This window comes from Bos taurus, chromosome 15 (genome assembly GCF_002263795.3).
Source record: "Bos taurus isolate L1 Dominette 01449 registration number 42190680 breed Hereford chromosome 15, ARS-UCD2.0, whole genome shotgun sequence".
NCBI classification, from domain to species: Eukaryota; Metazoa; Chordata; class Mammalia; order Artiodactyla; family Bovidae; genus Bos; species Bos taurus.
In genome coordinates, this window is record NC_037342.1 from 9159952 (window position 1) to 9184365 (window position 24414).

Genomic DNA, 24414 nt, shown 5'->3' on the forward strand with positions numbered 1-24414 from the left:
TGTCCTCAGTAGAGTGGTGTTGGCCACTGAGCAGAGAAGAAGCCCTGATTCACCCATGGCTCTGACTCCAGTCCCTCCGTCTCCAGTCCCACTTTCTACCAAAGTAATAGCTGCCAGCACACCCTGGAAAGAACTGACTCATGCTCACGTCAGATCCTGCTCTCACATCAAAGCCACTGGGCACACACAGATAGTACATGGATGCTTCCACACAAGGGCACCACTTTAAGAGATTAATTGATATTTGTATCATCTAATATTCTAGAGACAGAGAAAGTTAAGCAAAATAAAAAGATAGAGGAATTTGTTTCAACTGAAAGAACAAGAGAAATCCCCTGAAAAAAACAACTAATGAAACAGAAATAAATAGGCTACCATAGAAAGTATTTAAAAGGAACTGTAATGAGAATGTTAAATGCATTAGAAAAAAGAATATATTTTATCCTTTGAAAAGAGGGAGAATTTGAAAAAAGAACTAGAAAGTGTTAAAAAAAAATAAAACAGAACTGGAGAATAAAATAACTGAAGTTTAAAACATGCTAGAAGGAGTTAGAAAATTAGGTGATTATAGAATAATGCATAAGTTATCTGGAAGATAGAATACTGGAAATCACCCAATCAAAACAACAAAAAGAAAAAAAAAGCTATGGCTGAAAACTTCCCAAACTTAAGGATACAGATATCTTGGTAAAATAAACACAAAAGTCCCAAGCAAGATGAATCCAAATAGACACATACCAAGGATATCATTATAAAAGTGGCAAAAGTTAATGAGAGAATTCTAAAGGCAGCAATAGAAGAAAAAAAAAAGGCACACAATTGTGATCAACTAATCCATGATATAAAGGAGGCAAGAATATACAACAGAAAAAAGTTAGTCTCTTCAATCAGTGGTGCTGAGAAAACTGGACAGCTACATGTAAAAGAATGGTATTAGAACATTTTATTACACCATATAAAAATAAATTAATAATGGATTACAGATCTAAATGTAAGACCTAGAATCACAAAACTCAAAGAAGAGAAGATGTATGGGATACTCTTTGACATGAATTATAGCAATATTTTTTGTATCTGTTTCCTAAGGTAAAGGAAATAAAAGACAAAATAAACAAATGGTACTTAATTAAATGTAAGAGCTGTTACACAGTAAAGGAAATCATTGACAAAATTAAAAGATAATCCACTAAATGGGAGAAAACTTTAGCAAATTATATGATTGATGAATAGTTAATACCCAAAATGTATAAATGGCTCAAACAGCTCAATATTTAAAGATAAAACAACTCAGTTAAAAGTGATTAGAAGCCCCAAATACAGATTTTTCCAAAGAATATATATATATATATATATATATATATATATATATCCTTATATAGCCAACAGGCACATGGAAAGATGCCCCAAATCATTAATCATCAGAGAAATGTGAATCAGAACCACAATGCGATATTATTTCACATGTGTCAGAATGATCATCATCAAAATATCTACAAAAAACAACCATTGGCAAGAATCTGGAGAAAAGGGAACCCTAGGACACTGTTGATAGAAATGTAAATTGATACAGTCACCATAGAAAATATTTTGAGGGTTCCTCAACAAACTAAAAATAGAACTAGCATATGATCTAGCATTTCCACTCCTGAGTATGTATCTGAAGAAAAAGAAAATTCTAATTCAAAAAAATGCATGTAACCCAATGTTTATAGAAGCATTATTTACAACGCCCAATCTCCTGCCCATCAAGAGATAAAGAAGATATGGTGTATATATACAGAGAGAAAGAAAGAATCTATATCATGACTTATATGTGGGGTCTAAAAAATAAATAAATGAATACAACAAATCAGAGACAAACTCACAGACATAAAGAACAAACCAATGGTTACCAGTGGTGAGAGGGAAGTGGGGAGGAGCAAGATAGGGATAGGAAACTAAGAGATACAAATACTATGTTTAAAAAATAAATAAGCAACAGTGGTATATTGTACAGGACAAGGAAATGCAACTATTATTTTATAATAACTTAAAATTATAATCTATAAAATATTAAATCACTTTTTTGTATACTTGAAACTAATGCAAAATTATAAAAGCAACTGTATTTCAACTAAAAAAGAAGAGAGAATATGCTAAGGAAACAAAATGATAATATGTAGAACGAAGGTAGGTTTGCATTCCTGATAAAGATATGTTTTTTGTTGTAAAAATATGTAAGGAAAAGGGGTATGTAGGTTTGTTGGGAGATTTATAGGTCGGTAGTCAGGAAATGAAACCTTTTTTTGTACAAAGGTTTCAATTATTTCTATAGCCTCTGGTACAACCTGTGGAAGCAGGAGACGGAGGTTTGAAAAGTGACTGTTAGAATTAGCCACTATGAAGTCGTAAGCAGACTAGTGGCAGCATGGAGGGCCTCGGTAAGATTAAGGATATATTACCCGTATAGTGGGACCGTTTTATAGAGCTGTCTGCTCTTTTCAGCAGTGCTAAGCAGCTTGAGAAGAGGCACACAGACATCGGATGATTAGATTCAGTGAGGATTCAGTGAGACTTTGAGGAGCTGGTAAAATGAAAGAACATAGTGACAAGGAACCTAAAGATATGAGATAGAGTGACTAAAGCAGTGGACTGCATACTCTTGTTTATAAAAGGTAAGAGATTAGACAGAGGTCCCCACAAAAGGAAGAAATTAGGGATCGTGGTAAGATAATTTTGATGTGACTGAAGACTTCTGAATTGAGCTTCCAAATAGTATAGTAACATATTTGTAAAGATGAGAAGTCATAGCCAGAAGGTGTTATAATTGATTTTATTATTTCAGATGCAAGGTAATTCTACACACGGAACATTTCAAAGTCTGCTTCTCTGGATTTGTATTACAATGCAATGCCTTAAGGGCTTCCCAGGTGGTGCTAGTGTTAAAGAATCCGCCTGTCAATGCATGAGACATGAAAGGTGCATTCCATCCCTAGGTTGGGAAGATCACCTAGAGGAGGGCAGAGGAACCCACTCTAGTATTTTTGCCCGGAGAATTCATTGTACAGAGAACCCTAGTGGCCTACAGTCCATAGGATTGCACAGAATTAGACACTACTGAAGCGACTTGGGATGCATGCACTCATGCACTGCCATGAAAACTTTGTATATGTTTTGTAAAAACTGGATATGTTGGGTTAAAATTTACAAGGAAAGACGGTCTGCTAAATAGAAAGACCGCAAAGTTGTGATCATCAGCTCTACATATTAATTTTTGATCTTTTATCCTATTTTCACTTACACAGAGTTTTATGAGTGTATATAGCTTTTTAAAATATTGCAAAGCAATATACATTTTTATTAAAACAAAAGGTTGGATGAAATTTAAGAACTGCATTCTGTTATCAAAATAATGAATCAGCAGTTGGCAACCGATCAAAAATTCTTTCATTAAAAATTTATATTTGTAGATTAAACTGAGAAAGAAATCTCATTCTCTTATATTGATTCTACCTATCCGTGTACTCAAGGACTATGTAGGGAACATATAAAAAAATCTTACTGCTTTAGTAAAGCTATGTGTAAACGTCTTCCCCCTAAATGTTGCCAGGAATAAGAAAAGAGGTTCAGTATTTAAAACAGCATTCAGAGGCAAATTTATGTCATCATACATTTTTATGACAAATTTATGCAGAAATTCTGTTTTGAAATGTCAACCTACCCCAGCATTCTTGCCTGGAGAATCCCATGGACAGAGGAGCCTGGTAGGCTACAGTCCACCGGGTCACAAAGAGTCAGACACGATTGAATGACTTCACCACACTATTACTCTGTTTTGATGTAATATTATCAGTATAACACATTGGCAGACACTCCATTCTTAATACTCTTTAAAGTTTTATTTTTGATAAACATACAGTCATAAAAAATCCATAGGATTAGACCTACCCTTGTGAAAGATTCCCATTAATAGTTATTCCAAGTACTACATTGTCTACTAAAAGGAAGCTTGAACCTACTTAATATATTTTCCTTGCTAATTAAATTTACAATGCTATAAGAAACAATACCTTTTCTCTACAGAACATTCTTTTTCATTTATCATCCTGCATTTTGAGTCATTTCCTGTTTTGTCTAGTGTTAAGGAATAAAACTGAAGTTGATAATGATACTTAAAATAGTCCACAGTAAAGTAAAATATAATTCCTTAAACTTTTTAGGTAAAACTAAATCCATATTAAAACAATTAAATGCCATAGCTGAAAAACAAACAAACAAAAAAAACCCAGCATTTAGAACATTCAAATAGATAATCTGATTTGCTATATCTGATGACATTTCCATAGTAACATTTTCAGAATGTTCATGGGACAAGTATATTAAAGTAAAGGTTTATCTCTCACTTTCCTCCATCTCCAAGGTTCTCAAAATATGTTTCAAGTTGAATTAAATATGGTTAGGTACATCAGAAATTATATGACATTGAAATATATAGTTCATATGTTCATAGTTGACTATATGAATTCTGTCAGTAAAAGAGGAGGAAAGTAAAATCTCTGTTCTCTTAGGTACCTTTACATCAATAAATTAGAGACACATTAAAGTTGCTGCTAAAAGCCACAAGAGATTTATGTAAAGATAGTGTCTATACACTAGGCAGTGAAAAGTATAGTTGTTGTTTAGTTGCCCAGTTGCATCCAACTCTTTGCGACCCCATGTACTGCAGCACACCAGGCCACCCTGTCCCTCACCATCTCCCGAAGTTTCCCCAAGTTCATATGCATTGCATCGGTGATGCCATCCAGCCATCTTATCCTCTGATGCCATCTTCGCCTTCTGCCCTCAATCTTTGCCAGCATCAGGGGCTTTTCCAATGAGTCAACTGTTTGCATCAGATGGCCACAGTATTGGAGTTTCAGCTTCAGCATCAGTCCTTCTAATGAGTATTCAGGATCAATTTCCTTTGGGATTGACTGGTTTGATCTCCTTGTGTCCAAGGGACTCTCAGGAGTCTTCTCCAACACCACAGTTCAAAAGCATTGACTCCTCAGGGCTCCATCTTCATTACAGTCCAGCTCTCAAACTGTGCATGACCACTGAGAAGACTGGAGCCTGACTCTACAGACATCAACAGAGTAATGTCTCTGTCATAGCTTTCCTGTCAAGAAGCAAATGTATTCTGATTTCATCACTGCAGTCACCATCCTCAGTGATTTTATAGCTCAAGAAGAGGAAACCTGCTACCACCACCTTCTCCCCCTCTATTTGCCATGAAATAGTGGGGCCAGATGCCATGACCTTAGTTTTTTTTTTTTTTTTTTAATATTTAATTTTTAGCTGGCTCTTTCACTCTCCTCCTTCACCATCATCAAGAGGCTCTTTAATTTCTCTTCACTTTCTACCCGAAGAGTAGTATCATCCACATATCTGAGGTTGATAATGTTTCTCCCGCCTATCTTGATTGCAGCTTGTAACTAACTCATCCAGCCTGGCATTCCTCATGATGTGTTCAGCATATAGATTAAACAAACAGGGTGAGAGCAGACAGCCCTATCATACTTCTGTCTCAATCTTGAACCAATCAGCTATTCCATACAGGGTTTTAACTGTTGCCTCTTGACCCTCATAGAGATTTCTCAGGAGACAGGTAAGATGGTCTGTTATTCCCATCTCTTTAAGAGCTTTCCACAGTTTATTATAATCCACACAGTCAAAGGCTTTGGCGTAGTCAATGAAAACAAAAGTAGATGCTTTTCTAGAATTCCTAGCTTTCTCTATGATCCAACGAATGTTGGCAATTTGGTCTTTGGTTCTTCTTCCTTTTCTAAACCCAGCCTGGACATCTGGAAGTTCTTGGTTTGCATAATGCTGAAGCATGGGAGATGGGTGCAACTGTCTGATGTTCCTTAGTACTACCTTTCTTGTGAATTGGGATAAGGATTGACGTTTTACAGTCCTGTGGCCAGTACTGGGTCTTCCAGATTTGCTGACATATTGGATGCAACACCTTGATGGCATCATTCTTTAGGGTTTTGAATAGTTCTACTGGAAGTCCATCACATCCACTAGCTTTATTAACAGCAGTTTTACCTAAGGCCCACTTGACTTTGCTCTCCAGAATGTCTGGCTCTGGGTGGCTAACAATACCATCATAGTAATCTGGTTCATTTAAATCTTTTCTGTACAGTTCTGTGTATTCTTTCCATGTCTTCTTGATCTCTTCAGCATCACTAAGTCTCCACCGTTTATGTTCTTAATTGTACCCATCTTTGGGCACAATGTTCCCTTGATATCTCCAATTTTCCTGAAGAGATCTCTGGTCTTTCCCCTTCTGTTATTTTCTTCTAGTTTTATACACAGTTAATTGAAGAAGGCCTTCTTGTCTGTTTGTGCTGTTCTTTGGAAATCTGCACTTAGTTGGATATACCTTTCCTGTTCTCCCTTGCTTTTCACTTCTCTTCTTTCTTTAGCTATCTGTAAGGCCTCCTCAGATAACCACTTTGCCTTTTTGCTTTTCTTTTGCTTTGGAATGGTTTTGTTTGCTGCCTCCTATATAATATTATGGACCTCCATCCATAGTTCTTTAGGCACACTGTTTACAAGTTCTAATCCCTTGAATCTATGTGTTACCTCCACTGCAGAGTCAGGTCATACTTGGCTGGTCTAGAGGATTTCCCTGCTTTGTTTAGCTTAAGTCTTAATTTTGCTATGAGAAGCAGATGATCTGAGCCACAGTCAGCTCTAGGTCTTGTTTTTGCTGACTGTATACAGCTTCTCCACCTTTGGCTACTAAGAATGTAATCAATTTAATTTTGATATTGACCACTCTGTAACGTCCATGTATAAAGTCGTCTCTTGTGTTGTTGAAAAAGGGTATTTGTTGTGACTGGTGCATTCTCTTGGCAGAATTAATATAGCCTTTTCCTTGCTTCATTTTGTTCCCCAAGACAAAACTTGCCTGTTACTCCAGGTATCATTTTCCAAGGCAAGTCATTCAACATCACAGTAATCCAAGTCTATGCCCCTACCACTGATGTCAAAGAATCTGAACTTGATCAGTATTTGAAAACCTAAATAGCATCCTAGAACTAACACCAACAAAAGATGTGATTGGAATGAAAAGGTAGGAAGTCAAGAGGTACCTGGAAAGTATAGTAGGTAAATTGTACTGAGATTCGGATTCTAGACCCAGCTTTATGATTTCATGGGAGATTCTTACAGTTACTCAATTTCTATCTAAGCCTTAATTTCTGAAAATATTATGTTTGGGAAGCATGGTTTTCCTGACTCTTCATTTTTGGATTATAAAACTATATAGCTATTACTTATTGCTCTTTTACTTTGCTCTCAGATTTTTATTTGGTATATAATTTAATTTCCACAGAAGCCTAAGATGTATACTTTATTTTCTCTGTTTCACAGGTAAGAAAACTGACAACAACAATAAATATTCCTCTAACTAGGGGGAAAAAAGATAACTCTAAAATCATTATTCTTATATATGTTCAGTAAACATATTCATGAACATGACTCTTTTGGGATCTTTAGTATATAAAGTGAAATTAGATGGAGAAATGGACAGAATATGTGGCATGTGTGCATGCCGAGTTGCTTCATTCGTGTCTGACTCTTGCAACCCCATGGACTGTAGCTTACCAGGCTCCTCTGTCCATTGGATTATCTGGGCAAGAATACTGGACTGGGTTACCATTTCCTCCTCCAGGGGATCTTCCTGACCCAGGGACTGAAACTGCATCTCCTGTGGCTCCTGCATTGGCAGGTGACTTCTTACCACTAAGCCACTTGGGAAACCAAATTGGTAGTATTTTTACACAGTAGATTATATAAATCTATAGTATAGCTTAATCTTTCAGGTGATTAAGATGCTATACTGGTGATATATCACGATGATGAGAACACTATGACTTTCACCTATATTTAAAATAGTAAAATCTGTTATAATCTACTGTTAAATAATTTATTATAGTCAGAAGGTGTCCAATATGCTTCTGGGAAAGACCAGAAGGCAATTACTAATAACACCAGAAAGGATGAAGCAGCTGGGCCAAAGCAGAAGCAATACTCAATTGTGGATGTGTCTGGTGGTGAAAGTAAAGTCTGATGCAGTAAAGAACAATATTGTATAGGAACCTGGAATGTTAGGACCGTGAATCAAGGTAAACTGGACACGGTCCAGCAGCAAATGTATTTGGGTTCAATCACAAAAATGACAGAATTATCCTGGTTCCTTTCCAAGGCAAATTACTCAATAACACAGTCATCCAAGAATGAAAACAGACCTACAACACCTTCTAGAACTAACACACACACACACACACACAAAGATACCCCTTTTTTGTCTATATTATCCACACAAAAAGATACCTCTTTCATCATAGTGGATTTGATTGCAAGACTGGGTAGTCAAGAGATACCTGGAGTAACAGTCAAGTTTGCCTTGGGGTACAAAATGAAGCAGGGCAAAGGTTAACAGAATTTTGTCAAGAGAACACATGGGTCATTGCAAGCACCCTTTTCTAACAACACAAGTGATGACTCTACACAAGAATGTCACCAGATGGTCAACACTGAAATCAAATTGATTACAATCTTTGTAGTCAAAGATGGAGAAGATGTATATAGTAAGAAGAAGAAGAAAAAAAAAAAAAAAAAAACCTGGAGCCGACTTTGGCTCAGATCATGAGTTCCTAATTGCAAAAATCAGACTTAAATTGAATAAAGTATGGAAAATCACTAGGCCATTCAGGTATGACATATATCAAATCCCTTATGATTATACAGTGGAGGTGCCAAATAGATTCAAGGGATTAGATAAGATAGACAGAATGCCTGGGGAACTATTGGTGGAAGTTTGTAACACCTAGAAGGCAATGACAGAAACATCCGCAAGAAAAAGAAATGCAAGAAGGCAAAGCGGTTTTCTGAGGAGGCTTTACAAATAGCTGAGGGATGACAGAAGTGAAAGGCAAAGGAGAAAGGGAAAAACGTACCCAACCGAATGAAGAATTCCAGAGAATAGAAAGAAGGAATAAGGAGATCTCATTAAATAAATAATGCCAAAAAAAAAAAAAAAACACTGGAGAAGGAAATGGCAACCCACTCCAGTACTCTTGCCTGGAAAATACCACGGACGGAGGAGCCTGGTAAGCTGCAGTCCATGGGGGTCGCTAAGAGTCGGACATGACTCAATGCCTTCACTTTCACTTTTCACTTTCATGCACTGGAGAAGAAAATGGCAACCCACTGCAGTATTCTTGCCTAGAGAATCCCAGGGATGGGGGAGCCTGGTGGGCTGCCCTCTATGGTGTCGCACAGAGTCGGACACTACTGAAGCTACTTAGCAGCAGCAGCAGCAGCAGCAAAGAAACAGAGGGAAACATTATAATGGGAAAGATTAGAGCTCTCTTCAAGAAAATTGGAGATAGCGAGGGAACATTCCATGCAAGGATGGGCACAGCAAAAGACAAAAGTAGTAAGGACCTAACAGAAGCAGAAGAGATTAAGAAGAAGCAAAAATACAGAGAAGGATTATACAAAGAAGGTCTTAATGACACAGATAATCATGATGGTATGGTCAATCACCTAGAGCAGACATCCTAGAGTGTGAAGTCAAGTGGGCCTTAGGAAAGGTTACTACATACAAAGCTAGTGGAGGTTATGGGATTATTGCTGAGCTATTTCAAATCCTAAAAGATAATGCTGTTAAAGTGCTACACTGAATATGTTAGCAAATTCGGAAAACACAGCAGTGGCCACAAGACTGGAAGAGGTCAATTTTCATTCCAATCCAAGAGCAGGACAATGTTAAAGAACATTTTGTCTATCTTTCAGTTGCACTCATCTCACATACTAGCAAGGTTATGCTAAAAATTTTTCAAGCTAGGCTTCAGCAGTACATGAACTGAGAACTTCCAGATGTACAAGCTGGATTTAGATAAGGCAGAGGAACCAGAGGTCCAATTACCAACATTCGCTGGATCATAGAGAAAGCAAGGGAATTCCAGAAAAAAAATCTACTTCTGTTTCATTGACTACTCTGAAGACTTTGATGCCGAGGATCACAACAAACTGTGGGAAATTCTTAGAGATCAGAATATCAGACCACCTTAGATGTCTCCTGAGAAATTTGTGTGTGGGTCAGGAGGCAACCATTAAAATCAGACATGGAACTACTGACTTGTTCAAAATTGGGAAAGGAGAACAACAAGGCTGTATATTGTCACCCTGTTTATTTAACTTCTATGCAGAGTACATCATGCAAAATGCTGGGCTGGATGAACCGCAAACTAGAGTCTAAAGATTGGCAGGAGAAATACTAACAACCTCAGATACGCAGATGATACCACTCTAGTGGCAGAAAGCAAAGAGGAACTAAGAGCTTCTTGATGTGGCGTAAGGAAGAGAGTGAAAAATCTAGCTTGAAATTCAACATTCAAAAAACTAAGATCATGGCATCTGGCCCAGCTCTTCATGGTAAATAGATGGGGAAAATGTGGAAGTGACAGATTTTATTTTCTTGGGCTTCAAAATGCTGCAGATAGCGATTACTGTCATGAAATTAAAAGATGCTTCTTGGAAGATAAGCTATGACAAACTTAGTCAGCAAAGTTCTGTATAATCAAAGCTGTAGTTTTTCCAGTAATCATTTACAGATGTGAGAGTTGGACCATAAAGAAGGCTGAGTGTCGAGGAATAGATGCTTTCAAATTGTGGTGCTCGAGACGACTCTTGAGAGCTCCTTGGACTGCAAATAGATCAAACCAGTCAATCTTAATGAAAATCAATCTTGAATACTCATTGGTAGGACTGATGTTGAAGCTCCAATACTTTGGCCACCTGATGTGATGGATCAACTCATTGGAAAAGGCCTTGATGCTGGGAAAGATTGAAGGCAAATGAGAAAGGGGTGGCAGAGGATGAGATGATTAGACAGCATCACCAACTCAATGGGCATGAATTTGAGCAAACTCTGGGAGATAGTGAAGGATGAAGAGCTTGGCCTGCTGCAGTCCATGGGTTTCAAAGAGTCAGACATGACTTTATGATTGAACAACAACAACATAGTCTGTATCAGCTATGGAAGAACAGAGGTTCAAAGTTGTTTTTCAATGCCATTTTTCTTCAGTTATATTTTTGTCTATATTACACTTAAATTTTTGCTTATAATTGAATTACCCATAGATTTTAAAGTCACTGATTATCTTCATAAACAGAGAAAGTTCTATCCCATATTGGAATTAAAACTATGACAAGTTATTTTGTTTAATCATTTTTTTCTATATCCAGAACATATGGATTTTATAGCAATAGTTATTAAACCATTAAAATCAACGATGGAACAAAATTTTTCATATATATATTGTTGTTCAGTCACTCAGTCATGCCTAACTCTGCAACCCCATGGAATGCAACATATACATATGTGTGTTTGTGTGTGTGTGTGTGTGTGTGTGTGTATTTTTCCTAAGTACTTGACCACTGATATTTACCTTTTGAAAATATTTTGGCCTCTTGGCATTATCTAAGATCAATATATCAAATTTGATGCTAAAATAATCATAAAGTATTTTCAATATTAACAGCAGCCTGAGTAAAATGTTACCCTTGACTTAGTATGTAAAATCAGCCTAAAAAGTAGTCTTTAAACTAATAGAATAAAAGAAGGGTTTTGACCTGAAAGGATGTTTGGGAAAGATAAAACTGACAAAAAATTTCCCAGTGTTTCTTATGTATGTAAATTTATTTTATAGATTCAGAATTTTTTTTAGATTACTAAGGTACATGTCAATGTATATTATAAACAGAAATCTAGAAACTGGGTTTTTTTCTGGTATATTCTCATTTGAAACCATGAAAAGCTGGATGTTAGCAGAGAGTGTGAGGTTTATAGGATGTTGGCATTCCTGGTTGAAGAAACACTTGAGTAATGGACTATGTCTTTTATAGTATTTCAGAAAGCAGAACATTAGAGTATCGACAAATGTTTTATAAAATAAATAATGTTTTGCAAATATTCCATAAAACTAGAGTGAAAGAGGGAATTAATACGTAATTTATAAGCCTTTACTATTGAGACTCTCAGTGAAATCTAATAGCAATTTTATGAGGTAGACATTGTCAAGAGACCCGGCTTTCATCCCTGGGTCTGGGTTGGGAAATCCCCTGAAAGCGGAAATGGCTATGTACTTGACTATTGTTGCGTGGAGAATTCCATGGACAGAGGAGCTTGCAGGCTACAGTCAATGGGGTCTCAAAGAGTTGGACATGGCTGAGTGAATAACACACAAATTGTCATTCTTACTCTACAGATTTTATATGAGACTTGATCTAGGCAATAACTCATCTGATGTCATATAGCTGGTAAATGATTGGTTCAGTTGATAAATATCTCAAACTATCAAGACTTTGTTCTTGTCAGGTAATATGACACTAAAAATACAAGTTATTAAACTGTAGAAGTTCTAGATTCTCATGAATGCAATATGGCAGATTTCTTTTTGAAGATTATAGGGTTAAATTAGAAAATTACTTTTCCTTTTTACGTCTCCTATTCCAAATTGTTTCTGAGGAAGAACTCAGTCAAAGGACCATTCTGGTATCTTTTTGTTTCCAAAGTTTACACAATATTTTTTTCTAATAAAGGCAGGTAAAATATGCTATTTCCCATGTTTCATTTCTGCTTCCTTGGTTAGATATAGATGGTTAGGGTACCTTTACTTTTGACCTTTCATTTACTTCCTACCAAAACACACACACACACACAAAAACTAAAAGAGATTAAATAGAAAACATGTGAAAATTAGACAAAATATATATAAAAATAGATCTCAAAATTTTGGACATCAGGCTGTGAAGGAATTGATCCCTGAAATGTTACATAATCCATGGAGCCAAACAAGTGCCTCAGCTTAATCCCTGGGCAAAGTTTCCAAGGTAGCAGAGACTCGGGCAAAGTCCATCTGCTTTCCTGATTTGAGGAGACAAATCTGGGAGTCTAGGGGAGCTAAGGTGGCTGGGGTTCACAATACTCAAAAGAGGAAAGCAGCATAGAGAGAGAATGTTGAGATCTATGGAAGATTCTCTTTGATTATTCACTTTAGAATGAGTCAACATATCCATTTGAGAAAAATATTTAAAGATCGAAAAGGACCTTCTGAATGGATTGGAAGAAACAATACTCAGAATTCACCCAGGTCAGAAATAGTTCCTACCCTAATAGTCTAAGTGGAGAACCTCATAATTCAGGAGTCATCGATTGGAATACTAAGAAAAGAGGAGTGCCACAGGAGTGGGGAATAATTCACCCTCAATCGAATGGCTCTCAGATATTGTCTAAAAAAGCATGAAATAAAGACTTGAAAAGATCAGATTGTTTCCAGCTAACTTAATCACATCTCAGAACAACGGTCAAGAATACAAAAATACCCAGTATCAAACAGCATAAAATTCAAACATTTGATGTCAAATTAAAAACTGTATGTGTGCAAGTAATTAGGAAAACATAATTGATAATGAAGAGGAAAGCATTAATCAACTGAAACTGACACAAAGAAAGACATATGATAAAAATAGATAAGGACATTAAAAGAGTTATTGTAACCATGTCACATTGTTCAAAAACCTAGAGAAAACATTCAATGTGTTATTTAGGAAAAAATAAAGGCTTATATGCATACAAAGACATAAACAAATATTCATAGAAGTTTAATTTGTAATAGCTGAAACTTGGACGCAACCCAAATGTCCAACAGGTGAATACATGAACACATTGTAATACAGACAATAAACAGAATAATACTTAGCATTATAAAGGAATAAAGTATTGGTATACTGAACAACTTATATGAATCTCAAGATAATACAGCCATACCTCAGAGATATGGGTTCAATTCCAGATCACAACAATAAAGCAAATATCACAATAAAGCCACTCAACACAGATTTTTCAGCTCCCCAGTGCATATAAAATCTATATTTACAATAAACTTCAGCTTAATAGTGTGCATTATTTAATAGCATTATATCTAACAAAACAATGTAGTTAACAATTAAAAAATACCTTATTGCTGTCATCTAAACCTTTAGTGAGTTGTAATCTTTTTGTAATAGTAACGTCAAAGATTACAGATTTCCATGACAAACATAATAAGAATGATAGTAATAAACAATAAAACTTTGAAATATTGTGAGAATAACCAAAATGTGATACAGAGACACAAAGTGAGTAAATGTTGGAAAAATGGCATCTACAGATTTATTCAACTTGTACAATCCATGGTATCTATGAAACATAGTAAAGTGAAGTACTGTAAAGCAAGGTGTGCCTGTATACTGAGTGAAAAAGTCAGACAAAGAAAACTGCATAGTGCATAATTCTGGTTATATTGGACTCTAGAAAAATGCGTACTAGTCTATAGTGACAGAAGAGAAATCAAATCAGTAGCTTTCTGGGGGTGGGAATGAATGGATGGAAAGAAAGGAAAGATTACACATTTACATGCAGATGTTTATGGGTACTGAAGAGACATGTGACATTCACGGGGATATACATGTGTTAAAATGTATCACATTGCATATCTTAGACATTTATTGCATGTCAATGCTCCCTCAGTAAAACTTTTAAGAAGCAGTTTGAAGAAATCTTTCAGCAGTACAGTTAATCTAAATGAACACTTGAATTATTAGATTTTTTTCTACACATTTAAGTCACTGAAAATGTATCAGAATATTTATCCTTTCTAGTTTACTCCTTTAATCCAAAAATGAAAACAAAACAAGAACCTAATGGGGGTAACCATCATATATACATCTCTTTAACTATCACTCTTTATGTTTCTTCTACTTTAGGTTATTTGTGACACAGACTCAGTAACAACCAGAGAGTTAAAAAATGATGAAACGGGTGGAGGAAGGATTCTCCTGGACTAGCTTCCTTTGTATTCAACTCCCTCTTTAAAGGTGCTTGTGTTTGGACCCTCACAGATAACATGATTGGAAGTAACTGAGATGGTTAATGCTAGAATAAATATTGTTGACTTAATATAATAAAAAATATTCACTTAACAACCATTTCCCTAGTAGTTTCCAGTTCTACAGGGCAGATATTTTGCTTATTAACTCAGATTTTTTAAATTAAATTGAATATAAATGAAAGAAGACTATGTTATCATTCAGGTTCTGACTTTATCACTAAGATTAGACATATACCATTTTAGCCTTAATTACTCTAATTCATCACATCCAAGGCACTTGTGAACATGACACACCCTTAAGAATAATTAAGAAACAAAATACTGCCAATTAAACTATAACATACCATCAATTGTAAAATATATCTAGGCTTCATATTTGTAAGCATTTTTTTCAATATATGCTCTTGAGTGTATTATACCTATGCTTTCTGTGGCTAAATGTAATAGTATTATATGAAGGTGGAGGAGGAAGATTTCTTCCCCTTTATTTCTGTGTAGGAAACCCTGATGCATGTTCTTCTATCATACATGTTGAGGAAGCTACATTTCTCTGTAGGGATGTATAAAACTAGTGACCTGATTTCATAATGGATCTTCCTTTGAGAAAATGGCCATAAATAAGACATTCTAAAAGTTGTAACCAGATTGATTCGATCCCCAAAAGAAAAGTAAGGGCTAGAGGTGACCAAAAGTACTTATCACTTGCTTTTCTACTATGAAACAGCAGCTGACATATGTCCCCATTGAGAATCACTTTTTGCGTCTACTGGTTATCAGTTAAATTTATCCTCCAAACTAAAACATATTATTACAAAGATTTGACATGAAAACTATTCTGTACCACATAGCTACTAACAATAACAGTGACAGGAACAGAAGGTAGGTGTTGCTATATTGCATTAAAAAAAGAAAATAATAATAAAGAAAAAAAATGATGACAGAGGTTTAGCTGTCTTAACATTTTCTATCTTGAGATACTCTTTCTGCTGATTTAAATATTTATTCACATACACGTACATCCATACCCACATTTAAATGTTTCATTTGTACAGGCAACTCCGACTGCTTAATTGCATCATATCCTACCATGTGCATGTGACTCTATCACTGAAGATCAAGCACACAGCCAGGGACGATGAATGCAAATAGTATCAAATCAAAAGAGACACACTTTCTATTGTCATCTGAAATGGAAAATGCTTACATATAATGGAGAAACAAAAATTACCTAAGGCAAAAAGGCATGAGCTATAATTCAGAAGCAGTTTAATTATACATTGTACATGCAGATACATTTCATTTAATTGCATATTATATAGCACTATTATATTTGCAACACAGAAGTGAAGAATACAAAGTTGTAATGCTTTAACTTCAAGGTAATCTTTTCCAATAAATATTATTGCAAAGATAAATAAAAACTTAGTTAATATTACCTGTATGATAAAGGCATAGGAGATGGTGTTAAAAAGTACAATTTAAGTAACAGCCTTTTCCATGTGATTCACCCTCCCTACCTCAAATGAAGAGCATCTGTTTCCAAGTTTTAAAAATCACTAAAATTCCAAAGACAGAGATGGAATTATGTCTCTGGTTGCTCAGTTGGTAAGAGCTCAAATTTAAGCATGAACAAATAAGGGCTTCCCTGGTGGCTGAACTGTAAAGAATCTTCCTGTCAGTGCAGGAGACTTGGGTTCTATTCCTGGTTCAGAAAGATCCCAGATGCTGTGGAGCAACTAAGCCTGTGCACCACGACTACTGAGCTGGTGCTTTAGAGCCTGGGAGCTGCAACTACTGAGCCCATGGGCTACAACTACTGAAGCCCTTGCACCCTAGAGCTCCACATCAAGAGAAGCCACTGCAGTGAAAAGCCCGTGAACCTCAACTAAAGACTAACTCTGGCTTGTTACAACTAGAGAAAAGCCTGCACAGCAAACAAGACCCAGCACAGCCATAAATAGATAAAGACTTTTTTTTTTAATTAGTGAACAAATAAACTTTGTATGTAATCTTCAGTGTGCTATGTGTATGTCATTGACATCAGAGATATTAATATAAAGGAAAATTTTCTCCTCCATTAAGTATCAGGCAAAAAGACCAAAGACATTCAGATATGATGCATCCTCTGAATCTCAGGCTAAACCCTGAATTGAAAAGAAGACTTACACTAGAATTGATGGGGTTAGATAATCATAAAGATTTTCTGTTACTAGACCCTCGACTATGATTTCTAAATTTATGATTATTAAGGCTGAAAGGTTTCCCTAAAAAACCCAAAGGAAACCACAAACTTAAATACGTAATCATTAAAAGAAAGACTGTTTTTGGAAATTGTAGTCATGAGGTTATATACTGCTAAAAACCTTTATATTATAAAAACTTAATATCCCTCAATCAACTTTTGGTGGAAGAGGTTATTCTATGAAACTACAGGGAGATTCACCCAAAGTAAGGTTCTTGGATGTGTTTCTAAAAGAATCCAAGTATAAAGCTCAGTAATTTTGATATTATCTCTTGCTTTATGCTTTTGGTGACTTGTCCTCTATACTAATATTCCTAATCACTGGGAAACTTAATACATCCAGAAAAATAGTTGCTTTGATAAAAATGGAAATTACTCTTAGCAACTGAAAAATGTTACAGTAAGTTGGAAAGAGCATTAGTTTTAGAATCAGAAGACCTGGTCTGCTTCTACAGCACGTTAGCTGTGAGACCTTTAGCAGGCATGCAGTTTTTCTTGTAAGGCAGTTTAAGCATTCCTAAGCCAGCTCTGGAAGAATTAGAAATATGATGCCAGTTAACTGTGACTCCAAATGTGAGTAATAAATTGGTTCTGTGTCCCTAGAAATAGATGACACCTCTGAGAGCAAAAATAAATAAGTAAATAAAGCACTCTCATAGTTGGCACTGTGGAAGGAAGAATGTTGAAAATGTAAAGAATATATGATTTACAAAGCATCATATGATTAGTCTGGCCAGCTTGCCCAAGTGTCTTGGTCTAATCTTTCCCTGCAGGATCTCATTTTTCCATCTACAAACTGATAATAGGCTATGCAATCTTTAAGGTTCTTTCAGCACCCATTTCCTTTAGGTACCATCTGAAATGAGGATTTGTCCTTAACTTCAACAATACTGAAGCAACCAATATAGCCCATAAGTGCAATTTTCTTGAATCCATATGTACCATTTCTCTATATCTAAACATTTATTGATTCCTAGACTCAACAACTAACTCCTATCCCCAGATCCTTCGTCAATCTAATGATTAAGTAATTTGAGTTTGATTTGATAGACAAATACCACACAACTCCAATTTATTTTTTAATTTCTGCAGTCGTTAGTGACTGGCAGTTTCAAATAAACAGTATTAATAAATCATCAATCTGTAACTAAAGAGCAGGTTCTTTGATGAACGTTTGCCAGTTGCAGGCTTTGGGGAGTCTCAGAGGAATATGTGTCATTCTCACAGTTACAATGTGACGGAAGAGGAGCCATTTGAGATGGTTAAAGACTGAGGAAAAGGGAACACAAACTACCACGAAAATGACTTTGTGAATTGATAACTGGTGCTTTTCTTATTTGCAATAAAAGTATAAAAAAGGAAAAAATTACTTAATGTCCTTGTTTCCTAATAGGCATTTGATGGAGTGTAACAAAAAATGATTTGTAAATGCTATGTGAAAGAGAGATGAGCAGGAACTAAAAGGGGCAGGAAATTGAATGTATTCTTCCCTCCCACCTCACCACCAGAGTTCAGATGAGTCTGGAAAGGTCATTCACATAATTATTACAGTAACTGGTTCAAGGCCTTTTGAGCACAGCTGATCCGCTTGTGTGTAAATGGCTGTGAAAGCAAGATAAGGAACATGTAAAATAAAGAAAAAAAATCTGCCTGTATTGCTATTAGCTTGCAGGATTGTCATAGTAGATAAGACAATGTTGCTTTAAAGCATATGGCATCTTTATTATAGAATAACCCCAAGTTTGCCCTTGTATAAGGGGTCACTTAAGCATCAGTGACCAAATTTTAGTTTTTCATAGTTGGTGGCTATGTGACATTATCTAGTGATCTTTATGGGGTCTGCAAAAGGTCATATGGTGAAGTGAAATCTGACAAAAAACCGTAGCTAATATAATGTCGTCTGAATTTTCAGGGCCAAAACACTTGAAAGGCATCTGGAGATTTCTGTCTGACCAAACCAAGGCAATAATATACCTCCTGTTACAGATGACTGACCATATTCTCATATTTGGATTCCATTCAGTAAATATATTCAACACTTGCTGCATAGAAAAATACTCTAGGGATGCAAAACTTTAGCACTGTAGGCAGATACACACAGCTGACTCAATGGGGCAGGCTAAACAGTGATAGATGGTTGTTCATATGACTCCAAAGGATATATATCAAATCTCAAGTAAAACAGGTAGACATTAATGGAGAAGTGGCATTTGGCTTAAACCTTGAAAACTGAACAGGGATTGTGAGAGCAGGATATTTTAGACTGAGGGGTACAAGTTGCAGGATCACAGAAGAGGGATGTGTGTGGGGATGAGGTCCAGGAAGGGGTTGTTCATGGCTGATTAAAAGATGAGCTTGAAAATGTAAAGTGGAATTTGTGCTGGTTGTTAAATTACTATCTGTAGCTTCTTCCTCACTCTGCTTTGTGATACAAGGGCCAGGACTCTAGAAACCACATTTCTGTACTGCAAAGAGAAGGCTCTAGAAAGAGGCTGCAAGACTAGAGGAGGGAGAAAGGATGTGCTCTGTATTGCTCCCTCTGTGCTTGAGATTCCTGTGAATGGCACCTCAGTGAGGCATTCTTCCCTAAGCAGCAAAGGAATCTAGTTTGAGTTTTTCCAACACTTGTAGCTCCAGGTACATCACCTGGAAAACTTAGCTCCAACCCCTCGCTGGTGGAGGCTTCTCAGAAGTCTGGGTCCCAGAACGGTGCCTCCAAACTTCTTAAATTTTAGTAATGGAACACTTCCGCAGCCAGAGAGATGGTAGCTGCTTCTTGTACTTAATAACTCTCCATACTTCCAAGTTCTCATTTTGCTCTACATGACCTTGTTAACAACTTATACAGATCAGACTTACACACTGAGCACAATCACTTGAAAATAGCACCAGCTTTCTTTTTTTCCCTTTTCTAGTGCAGTTCTTTTTTTAAAAAATCTTATTTTATATTAGAGTTCAATTGATTCATGATGTGTTAGTTTCAGGTGTACAGCAAAGTGATTCAGTAATGCATTAAGAAATAAAAAAGGAGGGAGACTGTGCTCTACCTCCTGAGGAATGAGAGGGCTTACAGGACGCTGTGGCAGGGCGCCCTGGCAAGCCCCCTCCCCCTCTACGCAAACCTTTAAAAATTTGTCCAACAATTTCTGATTTAAGGCGACTACCCCACCTCCGCTTGCACCTCCCAGGGCCTAGGAATTCCCCAGTTTACATCCAAAGCCTCCCAGAGCATTGCCTAAGGCTGAAAAAGATAAAAAAAAATTTTTTCTTTTAAACAAAGGAGCTTTTAAAGAATACACAATGTAAAGAGCCTGCTCCTTGCAGAAAACCCCTTCAGGGGGCCTCACGCAAGCAAAAAAAAAAAAAAAGAGAGAGAGAGAGAGAGAGAAATAAAAAGAAAAAAAATTGAAAAAGCAAAAGAAAAAAATAATAATCGTAATAAAAAAAAAAGGATTCTACAAATAAAAAATGTTTCTCTTATGATCAAATGGGGCATTTTTGTCGGCGGTGTCCTGCTAAACAGAGACAGCAAGCCGTGCTAATCAACGTCAGGTGGCTTGGGACTGGACCTCCGTTCCACCACGGCAACAATATTAACCCCTGACATGCCGGTTGCTACGATTCCAACGGGAGTGGCTGGCCCCTACCTGAAAGCATTGTAAGATTTGTGCTGAGGCATAGCTCACTTTCTTTTCAAGAAATTTTTGGTGGTGCCTGGTGTAGTAGATTCTAATTATATTGAGAAATTAAAGTTTTGATCTCACCACTTACCAAAACTGTGCAAATTAATAAAGGTCAAAGAGTAACACAGCTTTTGCTTTTTACCTTATTATCAGATAGAAAAAAAACTTGACTTCTCAAGCTAGGAGCCACAAAGCATTTGGATCTAATGATCTAGCCTTTTGGGTGCAGGAAATTACAGCTCCAAGGCCTTTAAAAGATCTTTTAATTCAAGGGAATAAAATGTCAAGGCTGAGTTATGAGCAGTTATTTAGGCTTTTCGACATTTAAGAGACCACACCTTTAATCTTTTGACTGCTGCTGCTGCTGAGTCACTTCAGTCGTGTCCGACTCTGTGCAACCCCATAGACGGCAGCCCACCAGGCTCCGCCATCCCTGGGATCTTCCAGGCAAGAACACTGGAGTGGATTGCCATTTCCTTCTCCAATGTATTAAAGTGAAAAGTGAAAGTGAAGTCGCTCAGTCGTGTCCGACTCCCGATATATTGTAGGGTTGTTTCCTCATATAGAGACTGCTAATATTCCAGAAAATAAAACTACTATTTTCTCCTTGTTATCTGATTTACAGAAAGAAATTAAACACAGAGATAAAAATATTTTGTGGGACATATTAGAGCCCATTCTGTCTTGCCCAGCCCTTTACATGAAGGAAATGCTTTGGCAGATGCATTGACTAATGTTATCGCTTTAAACTTATATAAAAAGTTGATAAGGCTAAAAATTCTCACAAAATTCACCATCAAAATTCACCTGGTTCAAGGTATAAATTTCATATCCCGGCCAGATGTGTTGCTAACTTGTCGGAGAGAGTATGCTTATATTTTTCCTCAGGACACAGATTCTCCAATTTGGATCCCAGACAGACTAATTTGTCAGGTAATATTCCCCAAAGACCAGGTTCACAGTGCGCGCACTCATTCACTCGGCCCCCCAGCCAGCTCTCGCCTCCACGCCACCAGCTGCGCCCCGCACCCTCCTCGCTGCACCCCGTGACCTAGAGCAAAGAAGTTTGTGAGTGAGGGCCAGAGAGGAAAGTGCACCTGCAAAGTGCCGTCCAGACCAGCGCAGCCCCACGGGCAAGAGGGAAACACCCTGAGCCCAAGCGGCGGCGGCTAGCCCAAGTCTGTGAACCCCGCCCCTCAGCCCTCAGTAGGTCCTGCGGCCTGCAGCCTGCCACTCGTGTTCTGCCTCCTGCTGCTGGGGACACTGCTCCCCCGGGCCGACGTCTGCAGCTGCTCCCTGGTGCACCCACAACAGGTGTTTTGCAATGCAAACATAGTGATCAGGGCCAAAGCGGTCAGTAAAAAAGATGTAGACCTAATATAGTAACTTGTGAACAATGTATATTTTTATCTTGTTTAAACCCTCAATATAATGTTTGTTCCTTTGTAGTGTTACAACATCCACCTTATCTTATGATGTAACCACTTATTGATATGATAATTATGGTCTATGATGATTTGTGGGCTTACTTATTTTAGGAATATCAGTTTTAATAGCAGCAATTACTTCTGTTACTGTGGCAGCAATATCATTGACTCAACAAGTGCATACTGCCCAATTTGTTGATACCATGTCTAAAAATGTTTCTCTAACTCTAGCAACACAGGAATCTATAGATAGAAAGTTGGAGATGAGGGCAGATGCCTTGGAGGAAGCAATAATGCATATTGGGACTGAGTTACAGGCTTTAAAAGTGAAAATGGCTCTGTCATGCCACGCTGATTACTGGTGGATATGTGTGACATCTTTGAAGGTAAACGAGACAGATTATGAATGGGAAAAAATTAAAAATCATATTTCAAGTGTTTGGAACAGCTCTGACATTGACCTGGACTTAGGGAAACTTCATAATCAAATACAGACCCTGGAACACTCTCGACTGGATTTTACCACCGCTGGAGCAGCTAATGACTTTTTTCACACCTTCTCTAACTTTATTTCTGGAAAAAACATTCTGTCTAGTATCTTTAGTTATGCTGCTCTTGGTGCTCTAATTTTGCTTCTCATAATCATTCTTTCTTGTATTGTCAGGATTCTTCAGCAGAACATTCAGAAGCTCACGACTGAGCTGCATCTGGCTGTTTTAAGAAATAAAAAAGGGGGAGATGCCAGAAGCCAGCGTGAGGAACTCCGCCCATGGCAAAGGTCATGAGGAAGGAGGCTCGGCATACACAAAGGCGGGATCAAGCCTCAGGAGTCCCCCTGGAAATTCTTGAGCATCTACCCCAAAAACCAGAGTCTGCCTACTTTACTGCTTTGTGCTCTCACCTACACCTCTGACTTTACGGGGGGCTGTCCCCCACCACCTCTCTCTGAAAAAGAGTTAACTTACAGCTCCAGTTAATAAAGTTCCTGGGTGTGATAAGAGTGTTTCAACCTACAAACTCCTTTGGAAGTCCTCTAGCCTTCCTGAAAATGTTCTTCCGGCCACATGTGATTGTTCACAGCCTTCCAACCGTGAGAGGCATGAGATGTTCTAAACTGTCTAAATATAGATTCCTTTGAGCAGTTAAAAGATTGATTAGAAATTGTATTGGTGAAGGGTTTTTCACTTGTTGGGCCAATGTTTGCTGCTAAGTTTCCATATCCCTTACCTACTGTGTCCCTGGGTGTGTATTGATTAATGTAATTGTTGTATAGGAATGTAAGTAGTAGCTTTAATGTTTGTAACCTTGGAACCTTGAGTTAATTCTTTTCTTTTTATAGCCCACCACACCTTTGCCCTAAAGGAATGCAACTTTATCTAATGCTTTCGGAGGGTGGTGCCTGACTTTAGAATAATCACCTTTAGAGAAAAATATGTTTTCTGAAGAAAGGGTCATAAAATGTTAACAGGCCTCCTGGCCAGAAGATGATGTAAATCACCTAAACTTTTGCATATGCTAAGTTTGCAGGAAGAAAGCCTGGCTTTGATTAGGATCAAGGACTGCTGTCCTTGAATGACTCTACCCCTTCCTCCATTATCCTCTATGCACAACTTAAGGTATAAAAACTACTTTGGAAAATAAAGTGCAGGCCTTGTTCACCAAAACTTGGTCTCCCCATGTCGTTCTTTCTCTCACCTTCTGGCTGAATTCCCATCTGGAGCGTGGAGGCTTGCCAAGCCTACTAATTTTGCCTGGGCTTCTAAGATCTGACCAGGGAGGCCTTAGTGTCTCCTCTCCTTCGGGAGAATGGGAGGATGCCTGCAGCCTATGTAGGTGATGCAAATTCCTTGTCTGGAATTTTATTGGCTTTCCACGTAAACCAAGTTATTCAGCCTCTTTTCTGGGCTGAATTTTCCTACTGAGCTATCCTTATTCTATTACTCTTTATATCTCTAATTAATATTTAATTAAAGCTATTGCATCCAGTTCGCCGACGCCATCCCCACTTCGAATTCCCTGGATCCACTGGGGCTGGACCCCGGCAAGTGGTGCCCGAACAGGGACATGCATGCGTGTCCAGTCACTTCAGT

The 24414-nt window shown here is 37.3% G+C and overlaps 1 protein-coding gene across 1 annotated transcript in view; it reads right to left on the reverse strand.

Moving 5' to 3' along the window:
- Positions 1 to 24414, reverse strand: part of CNTN5 (contactin 5) — a 1670765-nt gene that overhangs the window by 375586 nt on the left and 1270765 nt on the right. The window lies entirely within an intron of this gene.